At 38.9% G+C, this 27,053-nt stretch overlaps 1 pseudogene; it reads left to right on the plus strand.

Moving 5' to 3' along the window:
* The first annotated feature begins 182 nt into the window (after positions 1-182).
* Positions 183-27,053, plus strand: LOC131827988 (tRNA selenocysteine 1-associated protein 1-like; annotated as a pseudogene).

Genomic DNA, 27,053 nt, shown 5'->3' on the forward strand with positions numbered 1-27,053 from the left:
GTTCAAATCTATATTTCATCCATTCCTTAAAATACATAGAACTGGTAAAAACACGTTTAGGCACAAACATAACTGACTCTTGGCATACACACAAACCAACTGGGAGAGCCAAACCAAGCAAACACGCAGGAAGCTGTACCCTGCTAACCTCTCAGTCAGTGCGCTTTACAGAGGAATGGCCGATGCCGGTACCATCAGAAAGTGAAGTACACTAGTACATACATGTGTATTTGTGTCTGTATAAAGTTCTTCCCCAAATCTTCTAGGACCTCCCAATCGCTCTTAACATGAGGTCCATAATCCCTAACAGACTTGCAAAGCCATTTACAATCCATCCTGCAATGACTCAGAATCATCTTTTGATATTTTCTACACACCACACACAGGAAGAAAACCAGAGGAGAGAAAAGGGATTTCTTTCACTACCTTGAGCGAGACTTCTTTGTGTTGCCCCTGGATGCTCCCATATTGATTTCCTCCACCAGGAACTCTACGCCCTCAGCTCTCCAACTGGCTTCCACAGACCATGAGGGCTAGTTTAGATATTACTTCCTTCAGAACACACTTCCTGACAGTCCTAGATCTGACTGGAGCCCCTCCTACGAGTTCTCGCATCACCTCATATTTCCCCTTTTCCAAATAACAGAACTCTATTATTTACAATGGACTCGAAGTGGCCTGTATCCCCACTAGTATAACACAAGACCAGGACAGGCCACAGGACCAAGGCCCTTGTGTTCCCAGCTCTGTCTCCAACTCCCAGCCCCATGCCTAACACTGGTTGTTGAGGCTTGTTTAATCAAATCAATAAATCACTGCTAAGAGGCAAAAGTGTTGGTTAACGGAGGAAGGCCCTGAAGTCAGACTGCTCTGGTGTCTCCCACTCACAGGTTTGTGATTTACCCAGAATTCTAGGCCTCCTTCTCCTCAGCTGTATAATGAGGAATGTAATAGAGCTTCGAGGAGGGAACAAAATGAAATCATGCATAAAAATACTTAGGTTCTTGCTATAGAAATTGTTAAGTAAATGTCAGACACGGCTTCTTTTGCTAATATTAGGTATGGTCTGTTTTATTTATGTATATTTTATAATGCATGTAAAATTTCATGTTATATGTAGCTAATTCTCATTTTTCTTGGTAGTTATGTTCTATGAAGTGACTGCAAATACTAAATTTTTTAAAGATTATTATTTATTCATTTGACAGAAAGATCACAAGCAGGCAGAGAGGCAGGCAGAGAGAGAGGAGGAAGAAGGCTCCCCACCAAGCAGAGAGTCCAATGCGGGTCTTGATCCCAGGACCCCGAGATCATGACCTGAACCGAAGGCAGAGGCTTAACCCACTGAGCCACCCAGGCACCCCTGCAAATACTAAATTTACAACTGCTGAACATAGCTCCTAAGAGGAATACAGAGTTATGTTCCTATGAGTCTCTGGTCACAACATTTTCATCAACTAACTAATACGTAACTAGTTTTACCTGTGATTCTGTTAAGGTCACCTTATTTATTACGTGTTGTTAGTTTGTTAACGTTGAGCTCACAGCCAACAATACTGTAACTCATGCCTGAAAGAAGTTTATCTCACACATGTACTTTTTCTGTAAAGAACATCAGAGCCTTCTTGGGCTTAAGAGCATGACAGAGTACTTCGGCACTGCAGTCAGGGGCCATTTGATACAACAAAATAGCGAACAGAAAGTACAAAACTGAAAAAAAAATGGCACTAAGCAGACGACTAAAAGGACGCTTCATGTGGGAGCTGAAAGCGGGGAGAGCGCACGTACATGTGTACTATCGACTGCAGCTGGAGAGGGAATGTCATATCACCCAACTTTTCACTGCTCCACACATTTCCATGAATAACCATGAAAGCACTGATTTGGGGGTTACAAATACATTTCAGCAAAAGGCTAACTCAGAAATATGGAATCATGAATAATGAGTTACTGCATAGGTGTGTGTAATCTATATAAAATACATTTCTTTTGATGTAAGTAAGAAAGATTGGATAAAAGAAATTATAGGGAGGCCAAATAATTTGTGTGTAGGGGGGGGAACAACATGAATGCTATCAAGAATTAAGAAGGAATCCACTCCTGCATTCCCAGAATCCAGGCTTGCACTAGTGCAAGGCTCGCCCCTGGGCACCGGGCCAACACCTTCAGACTCAGCTCCAGTTCAGTTCCTCTGGCCCCAAATTCCAGGCCTGCTCCAGTGCCAGACTGACCCCTACGGTCCCTGTTTCTAGGTCCACCACAGCACAAGGTCAGCACCCATGGACTCGGGCTCGAGTGGACCCAGGGTCCAGGACTGATTCCTGGACTCAGGCACCAGGCTTCCCTCCACCAACATCCACCAACATCCGCAAATCAGGCAGTGTGATACACCACATTAACAAACGCAGGGCAAAAATCATACGGTCATCTCAACAGATGCAGAAAAAGCAGTTGATGAAATTTAACACCTTTCATGATAAAAAAAAAAAAAAACAACAAACTCTCAACAAATCAGATATTGAAGAAATATACCTCAATATGGTAGAGGCATATATGACAAGCCCACAGCTAACATCATACTCCATAGCAAAGCTGAAAGCTTTTCCTGCAAGATTAGGAACAAAACAAAGATGTCCACTCTTACTACTTTTTTTTTTTTTAAGATTTTATTTATTTATTTTACAGACAGAGATCACAAATAGGCAGAGAAGCAGGCAGAGAGAGAGGAGGAAGCAGGCTCCCCACTGTGCAGAGAGCCTGATGCCGGGCTTGATCCCAGGACCCTGAGATCATGATCTGAGCAGAAGGCAGAGGCTTAACCCACTGAGCCACCTAGGTACCCCCACTCTTACCACTTTTAATAAATACAGTACTAGAAGCTCTAGCCATGGCTATTAGACAAGAAAAATTAACGAAAACTGTCTAAACTAGAGAGGAGGAGTAGAGTCATTTGCAAATGACATGGTCTTATATGTAGGAAATCCCAAGGGCTCCACCAAAGCTGGTAGAACTACCAAATACATCTAGTCAAGTTGTAGGACACAAAACTAACAAACAAAATCAATTACATATCTACACACTAATAATACACTATCAAAAAAGAAATTAAGAAAACATTTCCATTTACAATAGCCTCAAAAGCAAACAAACTAACTAACTAACTAACTCACAAACCCTTAGGAATAAATTTAACCAAGGAAGTGAAATACCTGTACACTGAGAACGGTAAAACATTGATGAAAGACATTAAGACACAAAAATGATGGGTAGAGATCTCTTGTTCATGGATGAAAAAGTTAATATTGTTAAATGTCCATACTCCCTATAGCCATCTATAGATTCAATACAATATCTATCAAAATTCTAGTGGCATTTTTCATAGAAATAGAAAAAATAATCCTATAATTCATATGGAACCCCCAAATAATGTGAATTAGCCAAAGAAACCTTGAGAAAAAAAAAAAAAAAAACAACTCCTGGATTACACTACCTGATTTCAAAATACACTACAAAGCTATAGAAGTCAGAACAGCATGGTACTGGTGTAAAAACAGACATTAGACAAATGGAACAGAATGAAGAGCCAGAAATGAATCCAAACATGTATAGTCAATTGATCTTTAACAAGGTGCCAAGAACACACAATGAGAAGGAGAGTTTCTTCAACAAATGCTAAGGGAAAACCAGTGAGCCACAAGCAGAATAATGAAATCAAAACCTATCTCAGTTTATAAACCAAAAATCAACTCAAAATGGGTTAAAGATGGGGCACATGTGTGACTCAGTCAATTAAGCAGCTGCCTTTAGCTCAGGTCATGATCTCAGGGTCCTGGAATCCAGTCCTGAGTTAGTCTCCCTGCTCAGTGGAAATGTGTTTCTCCGGCTCCCTCTGTCCCTCCCCACCATTCATACTCTCTTTCTCAAATAAATAAGTAAATAAAATCCAAAATGTGTTAAAGACTTAACTGTACTACCCAAACCTATAAAACTACTGGAAGGAAACATGGGGGACAATTTCTTGATATCCTTCTCATCAGTGACTTTTTGGACATGACACCAAAACACCAGCATTAGAAGCAAAAAACTAATGAGACTACATCAAACTGAGAAGCTTCTGCGCAGCAAAGGAAACAATCACTAGAGTGAAGAGGAACCCATCGAATAGGAGAAAATATTTGTAAACCACACATCTTATGAAGGGTTAATGTCCAAAATACATAAGGAGTTTCAACAACTCATTAGCGAGAAACAGACAATCCAATTTTAAAATGGGCAAATAAAATAGCCCAGAAATAGACCATACAAAAATTGTCAACCTATGACAAAGAGGGAGCCAAGAATATACACTGGAGAAAGGACAGTCTGTTTAATAAATGGTGTTGGAAAAACTGAATGACATACAAAAGAATGAAATGACTACTATTTGACACCATATACAAATATTAACTCAAAACAGATTATGACATGAGGGGTGACGGTCTGGCTAGTTGGTGGAACATGTGACTCTTGATCTCAGGGTTGTAATTTTGAGTCCCATATCGGGTATAGAGATTAATAACAAATAAAATCTAAAGGAATGGATTGAAGATTTGAATGTAAAACTTAAAACTGTTAAATTTCTGAAACTAAACAGGTAATAAACTCCTTGACCTGCACCTCCACAGTGGCAACAGAGGCAAAAATAAAGAAGTGTGAGTACATCCAACTAGAAAGCTTCTGCACAAGAAAGGAAACCATCAGCAAAATGAAAAGGCAATCTATGGAATGGGAGAAAATACTTGTAAGTAAAATATCCGATAAGGCCTTAATATCCAAAATAACTGAAGAACACACACAAGTCAATAGCAAAAAACCCAAACAATAAGATTAAAAAATGGGTAGAGGATCTGAATAGACACTTTCTAAAGAAGACACATCTTTGGCCAACAGGTACATGAAAAGAGGCTCAACATCAAAAATCATCAGGGAAACGCAAACAAAACCTCAATGAGATCTTCCCTCGCACCAAGAAGCAACAAGTGTCGGCAGGATATGGAGAAAACAGAACCATTGTGCACTGTTGGTGGAGATGCAACTTGGTGCAGCCACTGTGGAAAACAGTGTGGAGGGTCCTAAAAACTAAAAAGTAGAACTATCCTACAATCCAACAATTCTTCTTCTAAATATTTATCCAAAGAAAATGAAAACACTAATTCAAAAAGATAACTGCACTCTTCCGTTCTGTGCAGCATTTTTTCAATAGCTGAGATACAGAAACAATGTAAGTGTTCTTCAGGGGTGAGTGGACAAAGAAAATGTGTTACACACACACACGCACACGCACACACACGAATACTATTTAACCTTAAGAAAGAATGAAATCTTGCCGTTAGTGCCAATATGGATGGACATTGAGGGTGTCAAGATAAATGAAATAAGTCAAAGAAAGAAATATCATATGAGCTCATGTATGTGTGGAATTGAATAAAAACAATCCAAGCTTACAGACACACCTCCACAGGCAGGGGTGGGGGGTGGGAGAAATGGGTGAAAAGCATCAAAGTTATAAATTCCAGTTATAAAATAAGTTGTGGGGATATGATGTACAGCATGGGGACTAGAGTGAAATACTATACGACTTACTTAAAAGTTGCTAAGAATCCTTCAAAATATATACATAGGGGGGCACCTGGGTGGCTCAATGGATTAAAGCCTCTGCCTTCAGCTCAGGTCATGATCGCAGGGTCCTGGGATCAAGCCCTGCATCAGGGTCACTGCTCGGCAGGAAGCCTTCCCAAGAGAGAAATATTAAATATATGTAAATATTTGAACACGTAAGTCATATCAGCATTATTCAAAACCAAGACAGTCAGAAACTATAACCAAGGGGCGCCTGGTTGGCTCAGTGGGTTAAAGCCTCTGCCTTCGGCTCAGGTCATGGTCTCAGGGTCCTGGGATCGAGCCCCACATCGGGCTCTCTGCTCAGCAGGGAGCCTGCTTCCTCCTCTCTCCCTGCCTGCCTCTCTGTCTACTGTGATCTCTGTCTGTTAAACAAATAAATGAAAATATATATATATATATATATGTATATATATATGCATAGTAACTATTCATGCTGACAGATGTTCCCTAGAGTTGGTGTGATGATCGTTTTGCAACATACACAAGTATTCAGTCATTATGTTGTATACCTGAAACCAACATAATGTTAAATATAAGTTATAACTTTTTAAAAAATATTTTTATTTATTTATTTGAGAGACAGTGAGAGAGAGCATGAGAGGCGAGAAGGTCAGAGGGAGAAGCAGACTCCCCATGGAGCTGGGAGCCTGATGCGGGACTCGATCCCGGGACTCCGGGACCATGACCTGAGCCAAAGGCGGTTGCTTAACCAACTGAGCCGCCCAGGTGCCCCAGTTATAACTTATTTTAAAAGAAAAAGCAAAAGAAAGAAAGAAAGAGAAAGAAAGAAAGAAAGAAAACCAACTTGACTACAGAATCAACACAGTCCTTACCAGAATCTGAGATGACTTCTTTGCAGAAATTGACAAACTGATTCTAAAATTCACATGGAGTTGCATGGGATCCCATATAGCCAAAACAGTTTTGAAAAATAAGAATAAAGTAAGTAGATAGCCTCACTGGCATCCCAGCTGGTTACTGCTCTGTAGAATGCTTAGACTTGGCCATAGCTGAAAAGACTTTGCATAAAATTAATGGGAAATGTCTTCCAGGAGCCACACCTGCAAAGCATTAGTGTACTAAACTCTGCCCCTTATGGAAATAACAAGATAATAACCTGATGTACTCCCATTTGGGGGTGGGGGGCCTGACTCCCGATGTGGCTAGTAGTATGTTGTATGGTCGATCACCAGCATCCACCGTCCTGTTGGAGAGACAAGGTGGTTTTGAATCAGACAGGTTATGTCCAAAGGGTTTGGTTTTATGGATTTCATGGATGAACTGGCACAGAAGCAAACCCTGAGGGAATGCCAGGGAACAGTGGGACTGGGGTCCAAACCAGTGCTTCCGAGTACAGCAATCAGTAAGGTGAGGCCAGTGGAATATAATCAGTTGCTCATTTATAACTACAACTGGTGTTCCCAGCAGTACCAAACTACCGTGTCTAGTGGAGGCATGGCCAGAACACAGGCAACAACCTCTGTAGTTACTCCCCACAGGGCTATCCCCAGAGCAGGACACGGACGTATGAGGAAGGTGGAGGTAATGTCCCCAGTGGCCCCAGGCCAGAGCTGAGTGTGGCTGAGCCAATAGGGAGTTCATGGAGCAGTGTAAGGAGTGAATGTTCACCGACAGTCTCTGTACAGTGTGTCCGCAGAGACCCCACCATGACACAGCCAGGACAAAGGATTAGCCAGAACGAATGATGTGAGGGAGAAGACGGAATCCTTTTTAAACAAGTTGTTGCAAGAACTTTTACCTTACTTACCATAATACGATTTTTGAGATGTCAATGATCAACTATTCCTTAGATTATGACTATTCCTGCAACACTGCTGTTTCCATTCGATAATGAACCATCTCATTTGCGCTTGAAAGCCAAGGGACCACCGACTAGTGAAGAGGATAGAACAAGGTTGATGTTTGTATTTTTTGGAACAAGAATTATTTATCCGGATAGGGCTACCCACACTCCTGGGGATAAAGACTATGTATGATTATTAACCAAACTGGATCGTGTGATTCAAACAGTCACTAACACTCAGGTTTAGAGGCCTTCTCAGGTGACAGGCGTTGTAAGTCATTGAGACTACAGTCACAATACCTGGGTTACAGGCCGCATGTCAAGGAGTGGGCAATTTCATCTGTGGCATTTCAGGTCACCATCCATGCACAAGCCCCCCAACCCCACTCTTGTGTTTCTCGTCCTTAATTATATAAATTCATTAAGCAAGTATACATTCATAAAAAGAGAATTCAGGAAACCAGGACTTGATGATTTGCAAAATTCTCAACTTATCTAGATTGCAAAAGATGTTAAAATTAAGGGATTCACTGTCAAGAAAATTTGCTGTACAGAGAACACAGAGACTACACAAACTTTTGCTAATATTTCAAAATTTTCCTTCAAGAGGTTAAATGTGTGACTCATCTATCTCCTCAAACATCTCAAAAGGAGCCAAAAATAGAGATGGGATTATTTAGGAAAGATCTGTGGAGTAGTGTCCGGTATGATAAAATGAATCTTCTTGACGTACATAGGAGATCCACGAGGTTCCTGCAAATTTTATATCATCAGAAGCACTGTTGGTTTGGTCTAAAAGGGATAGAGTACAATATGAAAAAGCATACTCTGCCCATAAAATGTTCCCAGTGGAAATAAGCTGATAACACTCAGCTGCAAACATGTGCTACATTTCATAGTGGAGGTGGGGGGAGGGGTTAGGACAACACAGATGGTGGGACCATGAGCCACGGAGAATTATCCACAAATTTTGAAACTGCATGGAGTTTCCCCAGCTGGATTTTGAAGTTGCTTGGGACCTTTCTTTTTCCTTCTACATTTTTCCTATTTTTAAACCAGAATGTTTATAGTTGTTATATGTCTGCCCCACCATGGTATGTCGGGAAAAGATAACGTTGTTTCTTTGATTTCACAGACTCACATATAGAAATTGTATCCCAGGATGGATCGTCACCCTGACCTTACTCATACATAATTTAGAGGATTTAGATGACAAGATTCAGAACATTCAAAATAATGGAATTAAGGAGGACTTTGGGACTTTGAGTTGAGGCTGTAATGGTTCGACGTTTGGGGGACTTTGGCATGGGGTTAATGTATTTTGTATATGAGATTGAAGTGAATCTTTGAGGGCCAGAGGTGGACTGGGGTAGATCTAATGCAGCTCCCCCCAACCCCCCAAAAAGATGTCCATGACCTAATCCTGCATTCTGTAAATATATCACCTTTCATGGCAAAAGGACTATATACTAATTTAAAACTATTTTATTGTCTAAGCCATGATAAAATAATGAGACTCATAATGACCAAGACTGATTAGATCTAGGAAAGGATGTGGAGTGGGTAAGGTGAAGAACTGAATTTGGAGTATTAGAGGGCAGCAGAAGAGACCATCTCTGTATGGTGGGCAAACGACCTTCTCAGGTCTGTTACTGAACCACTGCTCTACTGCAGCTGCTTTAGGGTTCCCTTGGGAGGCTAGAGCTGTCCAGTGGGAATAAGGTGAACTTAGTTACCACTATGTCATCTCTGTTACTTGGGAAACACTGAGTACCTGTGGGAGAAAGACCCCTGAGGCTCAATTTGTGCCGGTAATTTAATACCACATGGTGGTGAAATGCTTGGGTTTGGTTTAGTATTACAGATTTAAGTTAAAGTCAACACTAGTATTACTAAGAAGTAGGAAATTCGTTATTCTTTAATAAAGTCTTCCCTCTCATTCCCTCACTAAAGTATATTGAGAGATTAAAAATCATTCACTTGTCTTCCAGTTAGGTGATAAAATCTGAAAGTGCTTATGTCACTTACAACCTCAAAAAGAATTTTAACTGCACTGTTCAAAAATGAGAAAATTTATAAGATACCAACTTTCTTGTCTCCCACAGGAAATTTACCACATATCTCACACAAGATCAAGAATCATTTCTATTACTCAGGTGGATAGCACATTCTCCAAATTAAGTACTACTAGTATATATCATCCAGTACTTTTTGTGAATAACCTTGTAGTCATTAATTAATTTTCTGAATGCAAAACTGGCTAAAAAGTAATCCCTAAAGATTCCATTTCGATACTTTAATATCTGAAAAATGGTATAGAAGAACTAAAAATTAATTACCTTAAGACAAAAAATTTTAATAACATGAAGGTAAATTGCTGTATAAAGTTCGAGTTCAAAATCTAAATGCTCCTTTTATTAAAACAACACCAATTTATGTATTTGTTACTTTTTAGGAAATAAAGCTGACAAGGGAAGTGAACCAGGGTGCAAAAGGAAATGAAACAATGTAACTCTAGGCTGTTCAGAACATTCGGAAAGTGAATAAAAGTATCACTTGGAAAGGTACTGGTATTGCACCAAGGAACATTCGGGCATCCTGACCTACCCACTGGATAGTAACAAATCTGTTTTATATAAAGGGTCACTAGGAATCTAGGCAGTCTTGCACAGCAGAAAGTACACAGGACTAGAAATTTGAATATATAAGCTTTAGGTCCCATCCAGTCAGTATGAATTTGGACAAGAAATGAACTGTGGGCATCATTACCAGTATGTAGGGGTGAGGTAAACCCTTTCTAACTTGCGGTTTTTAGCTGTTGGACCGTGATGCACATAGATGGTGTTTTTGTGATTGTCATGTTTAGAGTTCACTGACTGAGCTTCCACAACTGTATGGTTGCTACATTTTACCAAATCTGGCAACTTTTTGGTTTCAAGTTAGTCTGTCTCCATTTTCTCTCTCCTCTCTGACTCCTTTTGTTTTACACCGCAGTTGACCAAGAGTCATGAGGCCATTTGTTTTGTAATCCACACCACTACTGCCCATTTAGTGCTTCAGTCTAGATGCATTCTATTGCTCTCTAAATTCACGAATTCTTCCTTTTCTTGGTTTACTTTTAATCCCCCTCCAATGAGTTTCTGATTTCAGGTACTATATTTTTTTAATAACAGAATGTCTACTTGAGTCTTTTATTAATTTCCAATATCTTCTGAAATGCCCATAATTTCCATGTTTTTCTTGAGTTTTTAACATATTTATTTATAATTGTTACTTAAAGTCACACCTGCTAAATTGTTTGTGGGTCTGTTCCTATTGACTCTTTTTCTTCCCCTTCAAACTATGGGTAACATTTTCTTTTCATACACACCCACACACACGCACGACATTGTGGATGGAACGTTGCAGTCCTTCTACGAGGTCTTCCGCTCAAAGTAACTGCCTGAAGGAGCAAATGAATTACACGTGGATCCCCTTAAGTTTGTGGAATCTTGGTTTTACACTGTGTTAGAGTGGACCAGTGGCATTGTTCTTAATCCTAGGGCTAATCAGTCCACCTCGGAATGTAGTATTTATTCCCAAGGCATAGCTCCTCCAAGGTTTCTGGAAATACTGGGTGTTTCCAAACGCCGGTCATTCAAGTCTCCGTTTCTCCAATCTCATTTCTCCTACCATAGGCAGTGGCTGAAGCACCTGCTCAGCTCTTCCAACCTTCCATCTGCTGTTTTCTTTTTGGGCCCCTTGGAGTCTCACTAGAGCAGGGTCATGGTCAGGGTCAGAAAAGGATTTGAGGACAAAACATTCCTCCCTTCCAAAATATGGCTCCTTTCTTTCCCTCAGTTTTTATCCATGATGGCAGTCCCATCATTCCAGGAAAAGGAAGGCCCTTTTCTGCTTGCATTCTATCCAGCAGCAGAAAGTAACTTCCAGGAAAGAGGTGGTTCTCCTCTTTAATAAGAGTTGAATCTGCTCCAGTTTCTGCTTTTACTAACTTCAGTGTTTTCAAAAAGTTTCTTTTTTCCCTTCTTTAGTTCATCACTTACCATTTTTATCTGATAGAAGTTACTTGCCATTATTGGAAATGGAAAACCCTTTTAAATTTTAAAGTGTCTATGATTCTGTAATTTGTAACTGGTGTATTTTAACCTTAGGTTCCTTTTGCTCTTTTCGTGTTACCTTTTTTCAAATAAATAACACTCATAAAGAATTAAGACTTTCAGAGAGGCACCTCTTTGAGGTCATCCTCTTAGTCCATTATTGCTGGCTCATGTGATTAAAAAACAAAACTATGATCACAGAGGAAAATATACAAAAAACTGGCACCATATGCTCAAGTTTATTGAACAGACACAAGTGACACATTGGAAACTAAGTAGAACACTGTAGCAGTTCTCACTAACTCAATCAAGTCAGCGAATGGCAAGTTTTAGAAGACCCACCTTTTATGTCTCACCCAATGTGGGTGATCATAAGAGAAGCTAAACAAAGAAAATTACTACATTTTTGGGTAACAAATTAATTTGATATATAGTTCCAAGTCAATTTAAGGTATTTAAAGTGTTTCAAAACTAGTAGGGAAGAGGTCATGTCCAGCCTGAAATAAACTGTAGAATGGAGGAACCGGCCCAGACAGCCATGGTGGGGGCAGCCGCGGGAAGCCAGCACTCTGGATTTCATCTGGTTTTGGTAACAGTGGGCATAAGTGGGGGCCACGTGACCCCTGAGATCATGACTGGGGATGTGTTCTGCCGGGGCAGAGGGGGAATTCATGTGCTCTGAAGCACCCAGAGGGGAGCAGACTGAGTCTCCTCTCTGAGATGGTGGTCTGGGTGTAGTATGCTTCCCTCTAAACCTCCAAAGAACTGCCAAAAGCTGCCAAGGGGAGGAAAAAAAAAAACCCTCCAGAGAACAAAAGCCTGAAAAACTGGTTTCCTCAGAGCCCAGCCCCTTGTGAGGATGGAGGAGGACTGAACTCTAGCAAGACCGCCTAAAACTCCATGTGGCGGACCCCTCTCCCGGAAAGCCGGCCCCCACCCCTCAAACAAACAAACAAAAACCCAAGAAGACAACCACCACTACTTCATAGATACAACTTTTATTTTTTATTTTTTTAATAGAATATGGCTTTTTAAAATTTTATTAAGTTTTTAATTTTACTTTCCAATATAGTTAACATACAATGTTATATTAGTTTCAGGTGTACAATATAGTGATATAACAATTCTATACATTACTCAACACTCATAATGATAAGTGTACTCTTTTTTATATAGTTTTTTTAAATTATTTTTTATTTTCAGCATAACAGTATTCATTATTTTTGCACCACACCCAGTGCTCCATGCAATCTGTGCCCTCTCTAATACCCACCACCTGGAACCCCGACCTCCCACCCCCCGCCCCTTCAAAACCCTCAGATTGTTTTATTTTTAATTTGTTCCCACTATTCTCATTCTTTTCAATTTTTTAATATTTTTAACCTATTTACCATCACAATGAGATGTTCAGTACAACAAATTCCATAACTTTTTAACTTGAACTTTTTTGATACATATGCCTGTGTTTTTCTTTTGCTTATCTATTTTTTAATTTTTTTTAATTTCTTAATTTTACTTTTTAAAAAATATTCATATAGAGATAAGCTTCAAGGAATCCCCTTTCCCCAATCAAGGCTACCCCTATATACAGTTTTAATCCCCCTTTAACTCAGGAAAGTTGAGTCTTTTAACAGAGATATCAAGATACATCCAAGGAGAATCAAAATAATCTTCCTCGCCCACACTGAGAATTTATAACCACCCTCTCATGTTTTTCTTCTGTCAGTGTTTCTCTGTATTTGTTTTTGTTCTGGTAGTATCTACATCTTACGCTTGGGGTTCATTTTGGCTGGGTTCTTTTTTTTTCTTGTCATTTACTTTTGTAGGTGTTTTTGTTTATATACTTTATAAATTGTACCTTTGGGGCCCATTCAGGCTGGGACTGCTTATTTATTTATTCATTTATTCATTTATTTATTTATCTCATGTCTCTCTCTCTCTTTTTTTTTTTTTTTTTTTTGGTGGGGGACTCCTGATTGCTCAGAAGCATTCCCGGGTGCACTGTGCCTGCCTCATGGTTGATACATTCAGCTTCACATCCCCTCAGCCACGTCTCACCAAAATGACTAGGGGGAGGAACACCCAATAGAGGAAGAATTCAGAGACTGGGCCCTCTCCATCAAAGCTATTGGATATGGACATAAACAGTATGTCAGAAAGGGAATTCAGGCTAATAATTATCCAGATAATGGCTACATTGGAGAAAACTATTAATGACAAAATGGAATTGATTAGGGCAGAGTGAAAGCCACCAGGCATGAGGTTCACAATGCTCTCAATGAGTTCCAATCTAACCTAATTCTCTAAAAGCTAGGGTAACTGAGGCAGAAGATAGAATTAGTGATCTGGAGGACAAACTGATAGAGAAAAAGGATCAGGAGGAGGCCTGGAACAAACAGCTTAGAAGCCATGAAAACAGAATTAGGGAAATAAATGATGCCATGAAATGTTCCAACATCAGAATTATTGGAATCCCTGAGGGGATGGAGAAAGAAAAAGTCTAGAAGATATAGTGGAACAAATTCTCCATGAAAATGTTCCCAATCCGGCGAATGGAACCAGCATTTGTGTCCTAGAGGCAGAAAGGTCTCCCCCACAAGATTGTAGAATCTAGAAAGACCTCGAGACTCCTGATTGTGAAAATGATGAATCATAATTGTAGACAGGAGCTCTTGAAAGCAGCTAGGGAAAGAGATTCCTTACATACAGAGGAAAGCCCATTAGAATAACGTCAGACCTGTCCACAGAGACCTGGCAAGCCAGGAAGGGCTGGTAAGATGTATTCAGGCACTAAATGAGAAGAACATGCAGCCAAGAATACTTTATCCAGCAAGACTGACATTCAAAATGGATGGAGAGATAAAGAGCTTCCAAAACCGGCAAGGCTAAAAAGACTATGCAACCACGAAACCAACACTGCAGGAAATATTAAGGTGGGGTCCTATAAAAGAGGAAAAATCCCAAGAACAGCATTGAACAGAAATTTATGGAGACAATCTATATAAACAGAGTCTTTACAGGTAACACGATGTAAATAAAAACGTATCTCTCAATAATCACTCTCAATGTGAATGGCCTAAATGTGCCCATAAAATGGCATAGGGCTGCAGATTGGATAAAACAATAGGACCCATCCATATGTTGTCTACAAGAGACCCATTTTGAACCTAAAGATACACCCAGACTGAAAGTGAAGGGAGAAGTATCTTTCATGCCAATGGGCCTCAAAAGAAGGCCATGGTACCTATTCTCGTATCAGATAAATTAGATTTTAATCTAAAGATTGTTGTCAGAGATACAGAAGGACACTACCTCATTCGTAAAGGGTCTATCCACCAAGAAGATCTAACAATTGTAAATATTTATGTCCCCAATATGGGAGCAGCCAACTTCATAAGACAACTGTTAATCAAGATAGTCATATTGATATGAATATTTTAATAATAGGGGATCTTAACATGCCATTTTCAGTAACAGATCATCGAAGCAGAAAATCAGTAAAGAAACAAGAGCATTGAATGACACATTGGATCAGATGGACCTCATAGATATATACAGAACATTCCACCCTAAAACAACAGAATACTCATTCTTCTCGAGAGCACATGGAACCTTCTCCAGAACAGACCGCATACTGGGTCAAGAATCAGGATTCAACCGATACCAAAAGACTGAGATTATTCCCTGCATATTCTCAGATCACAATGCTTTGGAACTGGAGCTCAATCACAAGGAAAAGTTCAGAAAGACCTCAAACATCCGGAAGCTAAAGACCACCTTGCTTAAGAATGTTTGGATCAGCCAGGAAATCAAAGAAGAACTTAAACAATTCATGGAAACCAATGAGAATGAAGACACTTTGGTCCAAACCCTATGGGATACAGCAAAGGCGGTCCTAGGGAGGAAATACATAGCCATCCAAGCTTCCCTCAAAAAAAAAAAAAAAATCCAGAATATACCAGCTGTCTTTACACCTTAAAGAACTGGAGAATCAACAACAAATTAAGCCAACTCCGCACAGAAGAAGGAAAATAATCAAGATTAGAGCAGAGATCAAGGAGATAGAAACTAGAGATACAGTAGAAAGCATCAATGAAACTAGAAGCTGTTTTTTTGAAAGAATCAATAAGATCAATAAACTATTGGCCAAACTAATCCAAATGAAAAGAGAAAAGACCCAAAGTAATAAAATTATGAATGAAAAGGGAGAGATCACAACTAACACCAAGGAAATAGAAACAATCATCAGAAATTATTATCAACAGTTCTATGCCAATAAGTTAAGCAACCTAGATGAAATGGATGCATTCCTGAAAACCTATAAACTTCCAAAACTGAATCAGGAAGAAATTGACAACCTGAATAGAACAATATCTAGTAATGAGATTGAAGCAGTGATCAAAAACCTCCCAAAAAACAAGAGCCCAGGACCTGACGGATTCCCTGGGGAATTCTACCAAACTTTCAAAGAAGAAATAATGCCTATTCTCCTGAAGCTGTTTTAAAAAAATTGAAGCAGAAGGAAAACTTCCAGAATCTTTTTATGAAGCCAACATTATTACTCTGATCCCCAAACCCGGCAAAGACCCCACCAAAAAGGAGAATTTCAGACCAATTTTCCTGATAAATATGGAGGCTAATATTCTCAAAAAGATCTTAGATAATAGGATCCAACAGCACATTAAAAAGATTATCCCCCATGACCAGGTGGGATTCATCCCTGGGATACAAGGATGGTTCAACATTCGCAAATCCATCATTGTGGTAGAACAAATCAATAAGAGAAGTGATAAGAACCACATGGTCCTCTCAATTGATGATTTGGCAAAATCCAGTATCCATTTTTGATTAAAATGCTTCAAAGTATAAGGATAGAAGGGACATTCCTCAACTTCATAAAATCTATGAAAAACACACAGCAAATATCATCCTCAATGGGAAAAAGCTGATAGCCTTCCGGTTGAGATTTGAACACAACAAGGATGCCCACTCTCACCACTCTTGTTCACTACAGTATTAGAGGTCCTAACAAAAACAATCAGACAACAAAAAGAAGTAAAATGTATTCAAATTGGCAAAGACAAAGTCGAACTCTCTCTCTTTGCAGATGACCTGATACTTTGTATGGAAAACTCAAAAGACTCCACCCCCAAACTAGTAGAACTCATACAGCAATTCAGTCATGTGACAGGATACAAAATCAATGTACAAATAAGTTGATTTCTTATATACTAACAATGAAAATACAGAAAGGGAAATCAGAGAATTGATTCCATTTACTATAGCACCAAGAACCATAAGATACCTGGGAATAAACCTAACCAAAGATGTAAAGGATCTGAACTTGAGGAACTACAGAACACTCATGAAAAATTGAAGAAGACAAAAAAAAGATGAAAGATCATTCCATGCTCATGGATCAAGAGAATAAACATTGTTAAAATGTCTATACTGTCTAGAGCAATCTATACTTTCAAATCATTCCAATCAAATTTTCACCAGCGGGGCACCTGGGTGGCTCAGTGGGTTGAGCCTCTGCCTTCGGCTCGGGTCATGATCCCAGGGTCCTGGGATCGAGCCCCACATCGGGCTCTCTGCTCTGCAGGGAGACTGCTTCCTCCTCTCTCTCTGCTTGCCTCTCTGCCTACTTGTGATCTCTGTCAGATAAATTAAAAAAAAAAAATCTTTAAAAAAAATTTTTTTTCACCAGCATTTTTCAAAGAGCTGGAGCAAACAATCCTAAAATTTGTATGGAATCAGAAGAGACTCCGAATTGCTAAGGATGTTGAAAAAGAAAAACAAAACTGGAGGCATCACATTGCTTGATTTCAAGGTTTACTACAAAGCTGTGATCATCAAGAGAACATGGTACTGGCTCAAAAACAGACACACAGACCAGTGGAACAGAGTAGAGAGCCCAGATATGGACCCTCAACTCTATGGTCAAATAATCTTCAACAAAGCAGGAAAAAAAATAAAGTGGAAAAAAGTCTCTTCAAAAAATGGTGCTGGGAAAATTGGACAGCTGTGTGTTGAAGAATGAGACATGACCATTCTCTTACACCGTACACAAAGATAAACTCGAAATGGATGAAAGACCTCAATGTGAGGCAGGAATCCATCAGAATCCTAGAGGAGAACATAGGCAGTAACCACTTCAGTGTCAGGCACAGCAACTTCTTTCAAGACATGTCTCCAAAGGCAAAGGAAACGAAAACAAAAATGAACTTCTGGGACTTCATCAAGATCAAAAGCTTCTGCACAGCAAAGGAAACAGTCAACAAAACTAAGAGGCAACCCACAGAATGGGAGAAGATATTCACATATGACAATGCAGACAAAGGGCTGATATACAGGATCTATTAAGAACTCCTCAAACTCAGTGTACTTGGGTGGTTCAGTGGGTTAAGCCTCTGCCTTTGGCTCAGGTCATGACCTCAGGACCCTGGGATCAAGCCCTGAATTGGGCTCTCTGCTCACGAGGAAGCCTGCTTCCCCTTCTCTCTCTCTCTCTGTCTCTCTCTCTGCCTGCTGCTCTGCCTCCTTGTGATCTCTGTCTCTCTGTCAAATAAATAAATACAATCTTAAAGAACTCTGCAAACTCAACACATGCAAAACTGATAATCATTTTAAAAAGTGAGCAGAAGACATGAACAGACACTTCTCCAAAGACATACAAATGGCTAGCAGACACATGAAAAAATGTTGATCTTAATTAGCCATCAGGGAGATCCAAATCAAAACCACTTTGGGATACCACCTTACACCAGTTAGAATGGCCAAAATCAACAAGTGTTGGAGAGAATGTGGAGAAAGGGGAACCCTCTTACACTGTTCTTGGGAATGCAAGTTGGTGCAGCCACTTTGTAAAACAGTGTGGAGATTCCTTAAGAAATTAAAAATAGAGCTTCCCTATGACCCTCCAATTGCACTACTGGGTATTTACCCCAAAGATACAGATGTCGTGAAAAGAAGGGCCATCTGTACCCCAATGTTCATAGCAGCAATGGCTAAAGTCACCAGACTATGGAAAGAACCAAGATGCCCTTCAACAGACAAATGGAGAAGGAAGATGTGGTCCATATACACTATGGAGTATGATGCCTCCATCAGAAAGGATGAATACCCAACTTTTGTAGCAACATGGACGGGGCTGGAGGAGATTATGCTGAATGAAATAAGTCAATTGGAGAGAATCAATTATCATATGGTTTCACTTATTTGTGGAGCATGAGGAATAACACAGAAGACATGGGGAGATGGAGAGGAGAAGGGAGTTGGGGTAAATTGGAAGGGGAGATGAATCATGAGAGACTGTGGACTCTGAAAAACAATCTAAGGGTTTTGAAGGGGCAGGGGGGTGGGAGGTTAGGTGAGACTGGTGGTGGGTATTATAGAGGGCACGTATTACATGGAGCACTGGGTGTGGTGCATAAACAATGAATTCTTGAACAGTGAAAAGAAATTAAAAAAAATTAAAATTTTTAAAAATGTACAATGTATCTTTTAGAAGTAAATAACTGCATTTGTATAGCAGAATCCCTCCTTCCTACTAACCAAAATTTTATTAAGTTTAAATCTCTGTTTACTAGGTTTACTAAACTAACAATGACTCTGAAAATTATCTAGGTTTGGTTACATTGTTATATTGCACTTGAGAATAATGACAACAAAAATCAAGGATTTGTTACCTCTCCCAAGAAGTTAATTACAGATCAGAAATTACAATGAAATACAAGCATATATGCCTGGGGTTCATTGTTCAAACTAGCATATCAACAAATTAAAAGAGCTAGTCTCCAAAACACTGAGTATTGAGTTATTTTATTTGTCATTTTTGATCCTATATTCAATTTCTGAAATTTACATTTTTTATTTGCCAAACTACCACATATACAAACTATCCAAGAGAACATACAAAGTGACATTAAGATAGGCGATGGTCATACACATGCATTTCAAAAATTCAAATTCTTCTTCTTCTCCAAGGTTGGCACTGTGTTTTGCAACAGGAAGTGTCTATCAATTTACACTTTGTTTGCCTTATAAAAAGCAGCTGATCTATTATATACTGTACTTTTGCCACTTAAATCTCTCTTGAACGATCACAGGTTTTTCACGGCCCTCTTAAGGAAGTCAGTATAAATACAGTCTCTTTTACTGATACTTTATCTTTCTCGTTATATGAAGTATTGATGAGAATTTACTGTGAATAGTAGTTTCTAAACACAGGTAAAATTGTGGCACTGAAGTTTTAATTGTTTTATACTTTAGAATTATGAAGACCTATATCGTAATAACAACCATCATCATAATAAAATAACAATGATAATCCATCACAAGAGAACGGTAAAGGAGGAAGAAAAGAAAGAATGTTCCTCACACAAATGTTTCTCAAAATATCGATTCTGAAATAAATGCTTATATAAGAAATCGACAACAGAATCATAGTTCTTACTAATTTTAAATGCTTTAAGTACCCTGTATCTCACTCATGTTTCTTAAAACTGATCAGATTATTAAAATTCTACACTCAAAATGGATTTTAATTTTCAATAAATCATAAACACAGTAGTATTTAAAATGTTTGAAAATCAAAAGTTTTCATAGAACTATTGTCTGATAAATTTAACCAAATACATTCACATGCTGCTTCAGGGTAAAAAGAATCCCAATATTTTCCCAAACATTTTCCTCAAAGAATAAGCTTCCAAATCATTCTTCTATCACACCTTTGTAGAGATATGCATTTTCATTTTTTGAAGGAAAATACTACTGCTTAAAAGTACATTTCATAAAAGGGAACTTAAAACATCATGCTTCCAGTAACAACAATAACCTTCAGTCTCCCATACAAGATTACACCTTGAGATAGAAGCCATAAAAGGAACTGAATATGCAAAAGCAAACAGTTACATTTTTCTAAGAGAGTGAATTTCTATCCAACACATACTTTCAGGGAAGACACTATTAGGTGAGAAAACAAGTGTATAAGTTGTTAACTTAGTGACTGTTTGGTGGCAGACCCTAGGATAAAAGCATTTTTTTCTTAAAAAACTTTAGACTTACTGGTAGTAAAAATACTTATTGCATATGACTAAGATCATTTAAGCTACTAATAAAATCTAACCTACAAACCTATTAATTGTGAGATTCATTAAAGTGAAAAACAGGGTCTTGTCATGTTCTAACATATATAACTCACATTCCTCTGCTTTATGAATACATTCTAGCTTAGCCACTTGTGTAAGGAATTAGAACACAAGACATGGCAGGTAAATTTCAATTATTTTTAAAACAGAAAAATATTCAGTTATTTGAGGGAAATATTTATCATTGCCTAATGAGGACAGCAGTTAAAAACCTACTAAACTCTCTTAAAATATTAAAAAAAACCTACTAAACTCTCAATTTCTAAAGCATAACATGCTATAATTGCACAAAAATAGGTATAATTAGGAGTCATTCCCACACCTTGAGGAACTGTGAATAAATCACATATTCCTCTAGAAGAATCATCACCCCGAAGGCATATAAAACTATAATGTGCCACCTTGCAGTTTTTTATATAAAAATCCTAAAAAGGTAATTTATGTTAATAAAACTACAAAAGTTTTAAAAGGCTCCCAATAACTTGAATTGCTTATAAAAGTAACTTCTGTAGTTATTTTGGTAGCTGAGACTGGTTTTACACATGCTACCTGTGGAAACTAAGGTAATATCCCTGTGAGTAGCGTTATGCTATTTCTGGAAGGAAATCAGCAAGCCACGTTCAGAATTTCAGTTCCAAGCTTTCTTGTGGGGGTGGAAGGGTGGATGCAGGTTCCTGTAATTTGCAAAGATTCCTCTTGACCTTAGCTCAGTAAGATTTTAGAAATATAAGGAAGAACACATATATAGGAAGAAAATAAATTAATTACAACTAAAAATTCTTGCTCTAAGAGCATACTACAAATAAGGAAGTTTATCAAAGAAATACAGTCTTTTAATTTTAATTTCTTTTCTTTTTCTTTTTTTCTTTTTTCTTTTTTTTTTTTTTTTTTTTTTTTTTTTGACAGAGGGCGCAAGTAGGCAGGCAGAGAGAGGAAGGGAAGCAGTATCTGCTGAGCAGACAGCCCGACGCGGGGCTTGATCCCAAGACCCTGGATCAGGACCTGAGCTGAAGGCAGAGGCTTTAACCCACTGAGCCACTCAGGCGCCCCCTAAATTCTTTTTTTTTTTTTGTATTTTAAATAGTCAGACTAATACAGTGGAATACATGTACTCTGGAAATGATTCCCAACTGCGTGTGGCTTTTAGCATCATATGATGAGAGGAAATTAAACTATTACACAAAAGAGGCATTTTTGATCATAGAGTTTTTAGTATAGGGTGGCTTTTAGTATTTGAAATAGAACCTAAATATACAAATTAAAATGTAAGGAAATGGATTGTGGATTAAACAAAAATTAACATGTAATAGCATGTTAAAGAAAAAAAAATCTACCTTTAATAATTCTGGGGTGAGCGAGTAAAATAATATTTAATTGGTTACAAGCCTATCAGGTAACTTCTACAATTGTTAAGGTATCATTATTTAAAATAAAATTTAAAAATATCTTTGGCATTGAACTGAGTACATTTATTCCATTTCCCCAAGTCAATGACTTACTGATGTAGAGTTGAAGATACCCTCACTTGGAAAGTTTTTTTTTTAATTTTTTAAAGATTTTATTTATTTATTTGAGAGAGAGAATGCACACAAGCAGGGAGGGCAGAGGGAGAGGCAGGCTCCCTACTGAGCAGGGACCCTGAGTGGGACTCGATCCCAGGACCCTGAGATCATGACCTGAGCTGAAGGCGTGAGCCTTAAGGAGTCACCCAGGCGCCCTAATTGGAAGGTTCTTATAAGGAAATTCAATGATGTTAAAAGAAGCAGATGACTTCAGAGAGTATGAACGATTCTGGTTTTCTTTCTGTACAGAAATAACAATGAAATGATTTCTGAGGTGAGGCCTTTTTCACATCTTGGAGAAAACGGATAGACAGGTGAATGCTGTTATCTGTCTACTTACATTCATGAAGGTCTCAGTCCACAGCAGGGACTTTACATACAGGATGGCAGTCTTTCCGCTGTCTAGTCGTCCAACCTGGAAGGCAATCTTCAGGCACTCAGCAATTCCACAACCCTGCTGAAACAAATTCTTTACTTAAAAGAAAAGTACTTGTTGTTTTATGTGAGGGCTGAAGAGATGATCCAGATTCTCTTGCCTTATAAGAATCCTGTTTAAAATGATAGGCTAATAGTGGAGTTATGAATGCTTTTTCTTAAAAGGGGTCAGTTTTAGGGGCATCTGGGTGGCTTAGTCAGTTAGGCGTCTGACTCGACCTCAGCTCAGGTCTTCATCTCAGGGTTGTGAGGTCAAGTCCTGTGTTGGGCTCCACACTGGGCATGAAGTCTACTTTAAAAAAATAATAAAATAGAAATAAAGGGGTTGATTTTAATGTGATTTGTTGTATAAGGATAAGATCTATAATATTAAAAGATGTATTTTTATGGCCAGAAATCAACGTTCTTCTAGAAAACTCTAAGATTTTAGAAGTCAACATTCTTCTACAAATTAATATTCTTAAGTAAACCCAGAGCGTGATGATTATAGTAAGACATAAAAATCAGATCCTACTATGCCTATGGAAAAGAAAAAGAAGCAGAACGAATCTTGAACACCTGTGCCATGTCAGACCCGTAAAAATCAAATGGCTGATGGTGCCGTGCTGAATTTGCTACATTTGGTGTTTTTATCAATAATTGGAAGGCAACTGAATAGGAAATAATGACCACCTTGCATGTGCTGGTCAAACTGCATTAGACCTGCCACATTCATAGTTACAACAATGCTACCCAGTAAGTAGCACTTCTAGTCGATGACAAGGAATAACCAAGTTTCCCTGACCCATGCAAGGGCATCTATGAAGAACTGGTAACTAATATCACACTTAATGGTGAAAGAAAAATGCTTTTCCCCTAAGATCAGAAATGAGACAACAGTGCCCACTCACGACACTTTTGTTCAAATTGTCCAGAAGGCCCTAGCTAGTATGATTAAGCAAGAAAAAAATGAAATAAAAGGTACCCAAATTGGAAAGGAAGAAGAAAAACTATCTGTTCATGGAAGACAGGATTTTATGTACAGAAACACTAAATAATCCACAATAAAACTGTTAGAGCTAATAAACAAGTATGGGGAAGGTACAGAATGCGAGACTGATTTCTATATACCAATAATGAAAATTCTGAAGATGAAATTAAGGAAACAATTCTATTTAAAAGAGCATCCCAGTGGCGCCTGGGTGGCTCAGTGGGTTAAGCCGCTGCCTTCAACTCGGGTCATGATCTCAGGGTCCTGGGATCGAGTCCCGCATCGGGCTCTCTGCTCAGCAGGGAGCCTGCTTCCCTCTCTCTCTGCCTGCCTCTCTATCTACTTGTGATTTCTCTCTGTCAAATAAATAAATAAAATCTTTAAAAAAATAAAAAAATAAAAGAGCATCCCAAAAGAACAAAATACATGGAAGTAATTTAACCAAGAAAGTGCAAGACTTGCATACACTTACAAGTACAAAATATTTTTTAAAGAAACTGAGGGAGACCTAAATAAATGAAAAGATATCTCATTTTCAAGAATTGAAAAACTTACTATCATTAAGATGACAACACTCCTAAATTCTTGCAGATCCAGGAAAACTGCTGCTAAAATTCCAACTACATCTCCTGTAGAAATGATCAAGCTGATCCTAAAATTCATATGGAATTGTAAAGAGCCTCACATAGCTAAAGCAATCTTGAAAAAGAAGAAAGTGTTCGAGTACTCACTTCTCAATTTCAAAACTTATTGCAGAGCTATAATAATCAAAACAATTTGGTACTTGCCTAAAGATACATGTATAGATCAAAATAAGACTCAAAAATATAAAATTTAGAAAACAAAAAATCTTAGGCATAAATGTTCAGGATCTCAGGTTAGGCAATGGTTTCCTAACTACAGCAGCAAAAGCAGAAGTAACAAAAGAAGAAAAAAATTTGACAAATCTGAAAGTCTTCAAATTAGAAAACTTTTTTGCATCAAAGGGATACTATCAAGAAAGTGAAAAGACAATTTACAAAATGAGAGAAAATATGCACAATAATAGCTCTGAAAAGGGAAGTGTCCAGAATACATAAAGAACTTATGACTTAACAACAAAGGCAAACACCCCAATTTAAAAATGGACAAAATGCGGTACCTGGGTTGCTCAGTTGGTTGAGTAACTGACTCTTCGTTTCAGCTCAGGTCATGATCTCGGGGTCACGGCATGGAGCCCTGTGTTGGGCTCCATGCTCAGTGTCAAGTCAGTCTGCTTGGGATTCTTTTTCCCCTCTCCCACTGCTCTTCCCTCTGCTCCTTAAAATAAATAAATTTAAATAAACAAACAAAAATGGGCAGAGGATTTGAAAAAACATTTCTCAAAAGAAGACCAATAACTCAAAAGATGCTCAACATCTTAGTCATCAAGGAAGTACAAATAAAGCCACAATGAGATACCACTTCACACTGACAAGGATGACCATAAAGTAAAGTAAAAAGAATTTTTTAAGGGAAGCGCTAGTGATGGCAAAGATGGACAAATTGAATTGCTGGTTGAGAATAAAAAAGTTGCAACCACTTTGGAAAAGTTTGGTAGTTTCTCAAAAGTTAAACAGAGTTCTACAGAGAACTACTCCTAGGTTTATTTCCAAGAGAACTGGAAACATGTCCCTGCAAAAACTTGTCTGTGATGCTCATAATGGCACTATTCAAAGTAAACAAAAAGTAGAAACAAACTTAATATTCGTCAACAAATGAATAGACAAAATGTCATATATCCACAGAATGGAGTATTATTCAGCCACAGAGAATGACTGAAGTACTACTATATGCTATAACATGGTGAACCTTAAAACCATTAAACTGATCAAAGAAGCCAAACACAAAAGCCCATGTATCATGCGATTTCATTTATATGAGGTGTCCAGAACAGACAGATCCTTAGAGACAGAAAGCAGACAGGGGGTTGCTGGGACGGGCGACAGTTCTGGAGGATTGGGTAGTGACTCTGTATTTCTCTTTGAAGCAATGAGAATGTTCTGGAATTAGATAATGGTGTTGGCTGCATGATGTCATGAATATACTAAAAATCAATCAATCGCATACTTCAAATTAGTTAAAATGGTGAATTTTACATCATGCAAGTTTTATCTCAATTTTTTTTTAAATGTAGTTGTGTAGGAGGGTAATGTACAGGATCAGAAGTGGGGTGGAAGTTAAAAGTGATTTCTATTTCACATGGCTGGTGAGGGAAGTCCTGTCATAATCTGCCAGTTAAGGACACTGGAAGGAGACGGGAAGATAAGCCCCAGGTTTTTCTGGAGAAAGAGCATCCCCTCTAAAGAGCATTCCAGGCAGATTGGAGAAAATTTTTCAAAGCCTGGTTGTAGAAACATGTTTGGGCACGTCTGTTCAAGGAAAAACCAAGGTGGCCAAGACATGAATAGTGAGGCAGGAGAGGAAACGCAGTTGGCACGTTCTGAAGGCCTAGATCTTGTTGGGCTGAAAGGCTTCTTCTCTGACTTAGTTGGGAAGGCACTGAACACGATTAACAGGCTCTCTTCTCCATTTAAAAAGATCACTATGGCTCCTGTTGGGCAAATAAACTGTGGTCTGGGGGAGACAAGTATGGAGTCCAGCTAGAAGTCTGGCAATAATCCAAGTAAGAGAGGCAGGCCTTGGTGAGGCCATAACAGGGGTCTCGCTGCTGGGCCGAGCCCAGGTTCAGGGCAATGGGAAAGTAGATGTTGACAGCGCTGGCTAGTATATAGGATGTGAAGTTTGAGAGAAAAAGAGGAGTCAACCACAATTCCTAGATTCTGGACAATGCCTTACTCAAACGTGGAACACTGCAGGAAGAACAGAGTTGGGAAAACTCAGCGGTACGTTCTTGGGAAAAAATTTAAGATTGCTATTAAATATTTAAGAGGAGTTCCAGCAGGCCGTCGGATACTGGAGTCTGGCGTTCAATGCCAGGATCCGGCTGGGCACGTAAACTGAAGTCATGCACACAGAGATGGTGTTTGCAACCCTGAGAGTGAACAGCACTGTCTGACGGTAGCTTCCCACAACATCAGTATGAGGTTTGAGATGATGAGAAATCATCAGTGCGGGGGTACCTCCGCCTCCCGAAGTAGGAGCCACAGGTGGCTACTTGAAATGTGTCTGGTGTCCGTGGATTGGACAGCACAGATCTAACAGATGAATGTGTTGGAGCAGTAAGGGATCTGAGTCGTGGGCCCTGGAACACTCTTTAGAATGAAAGGTCTGGAGGTGAAGAGTAAGAAGGAGCGAGTGGTGACGGGGGAGGGCCACGAGAGCCGGGTCTCGGACGTGAGCGAGGAGTGGTGCCACAAGGGACCGACAGTGCCAGACGTCACCGAGAGTTGA

Source organism: Mustela lutreola, chromosome 3 (genome assembly GCF_030435805.1).
Source record: "Mustela lutreola isolate mMusLut2 chromosome 3, mMusLut2.pri, whole genome shotgun sequence".
Classification (NCBI taxonomy): Eukaryota; Metazoa; Chordata; class Mammalia; order Carnivora; family Mustelidae; genus Mustela; species Mustela lutreola.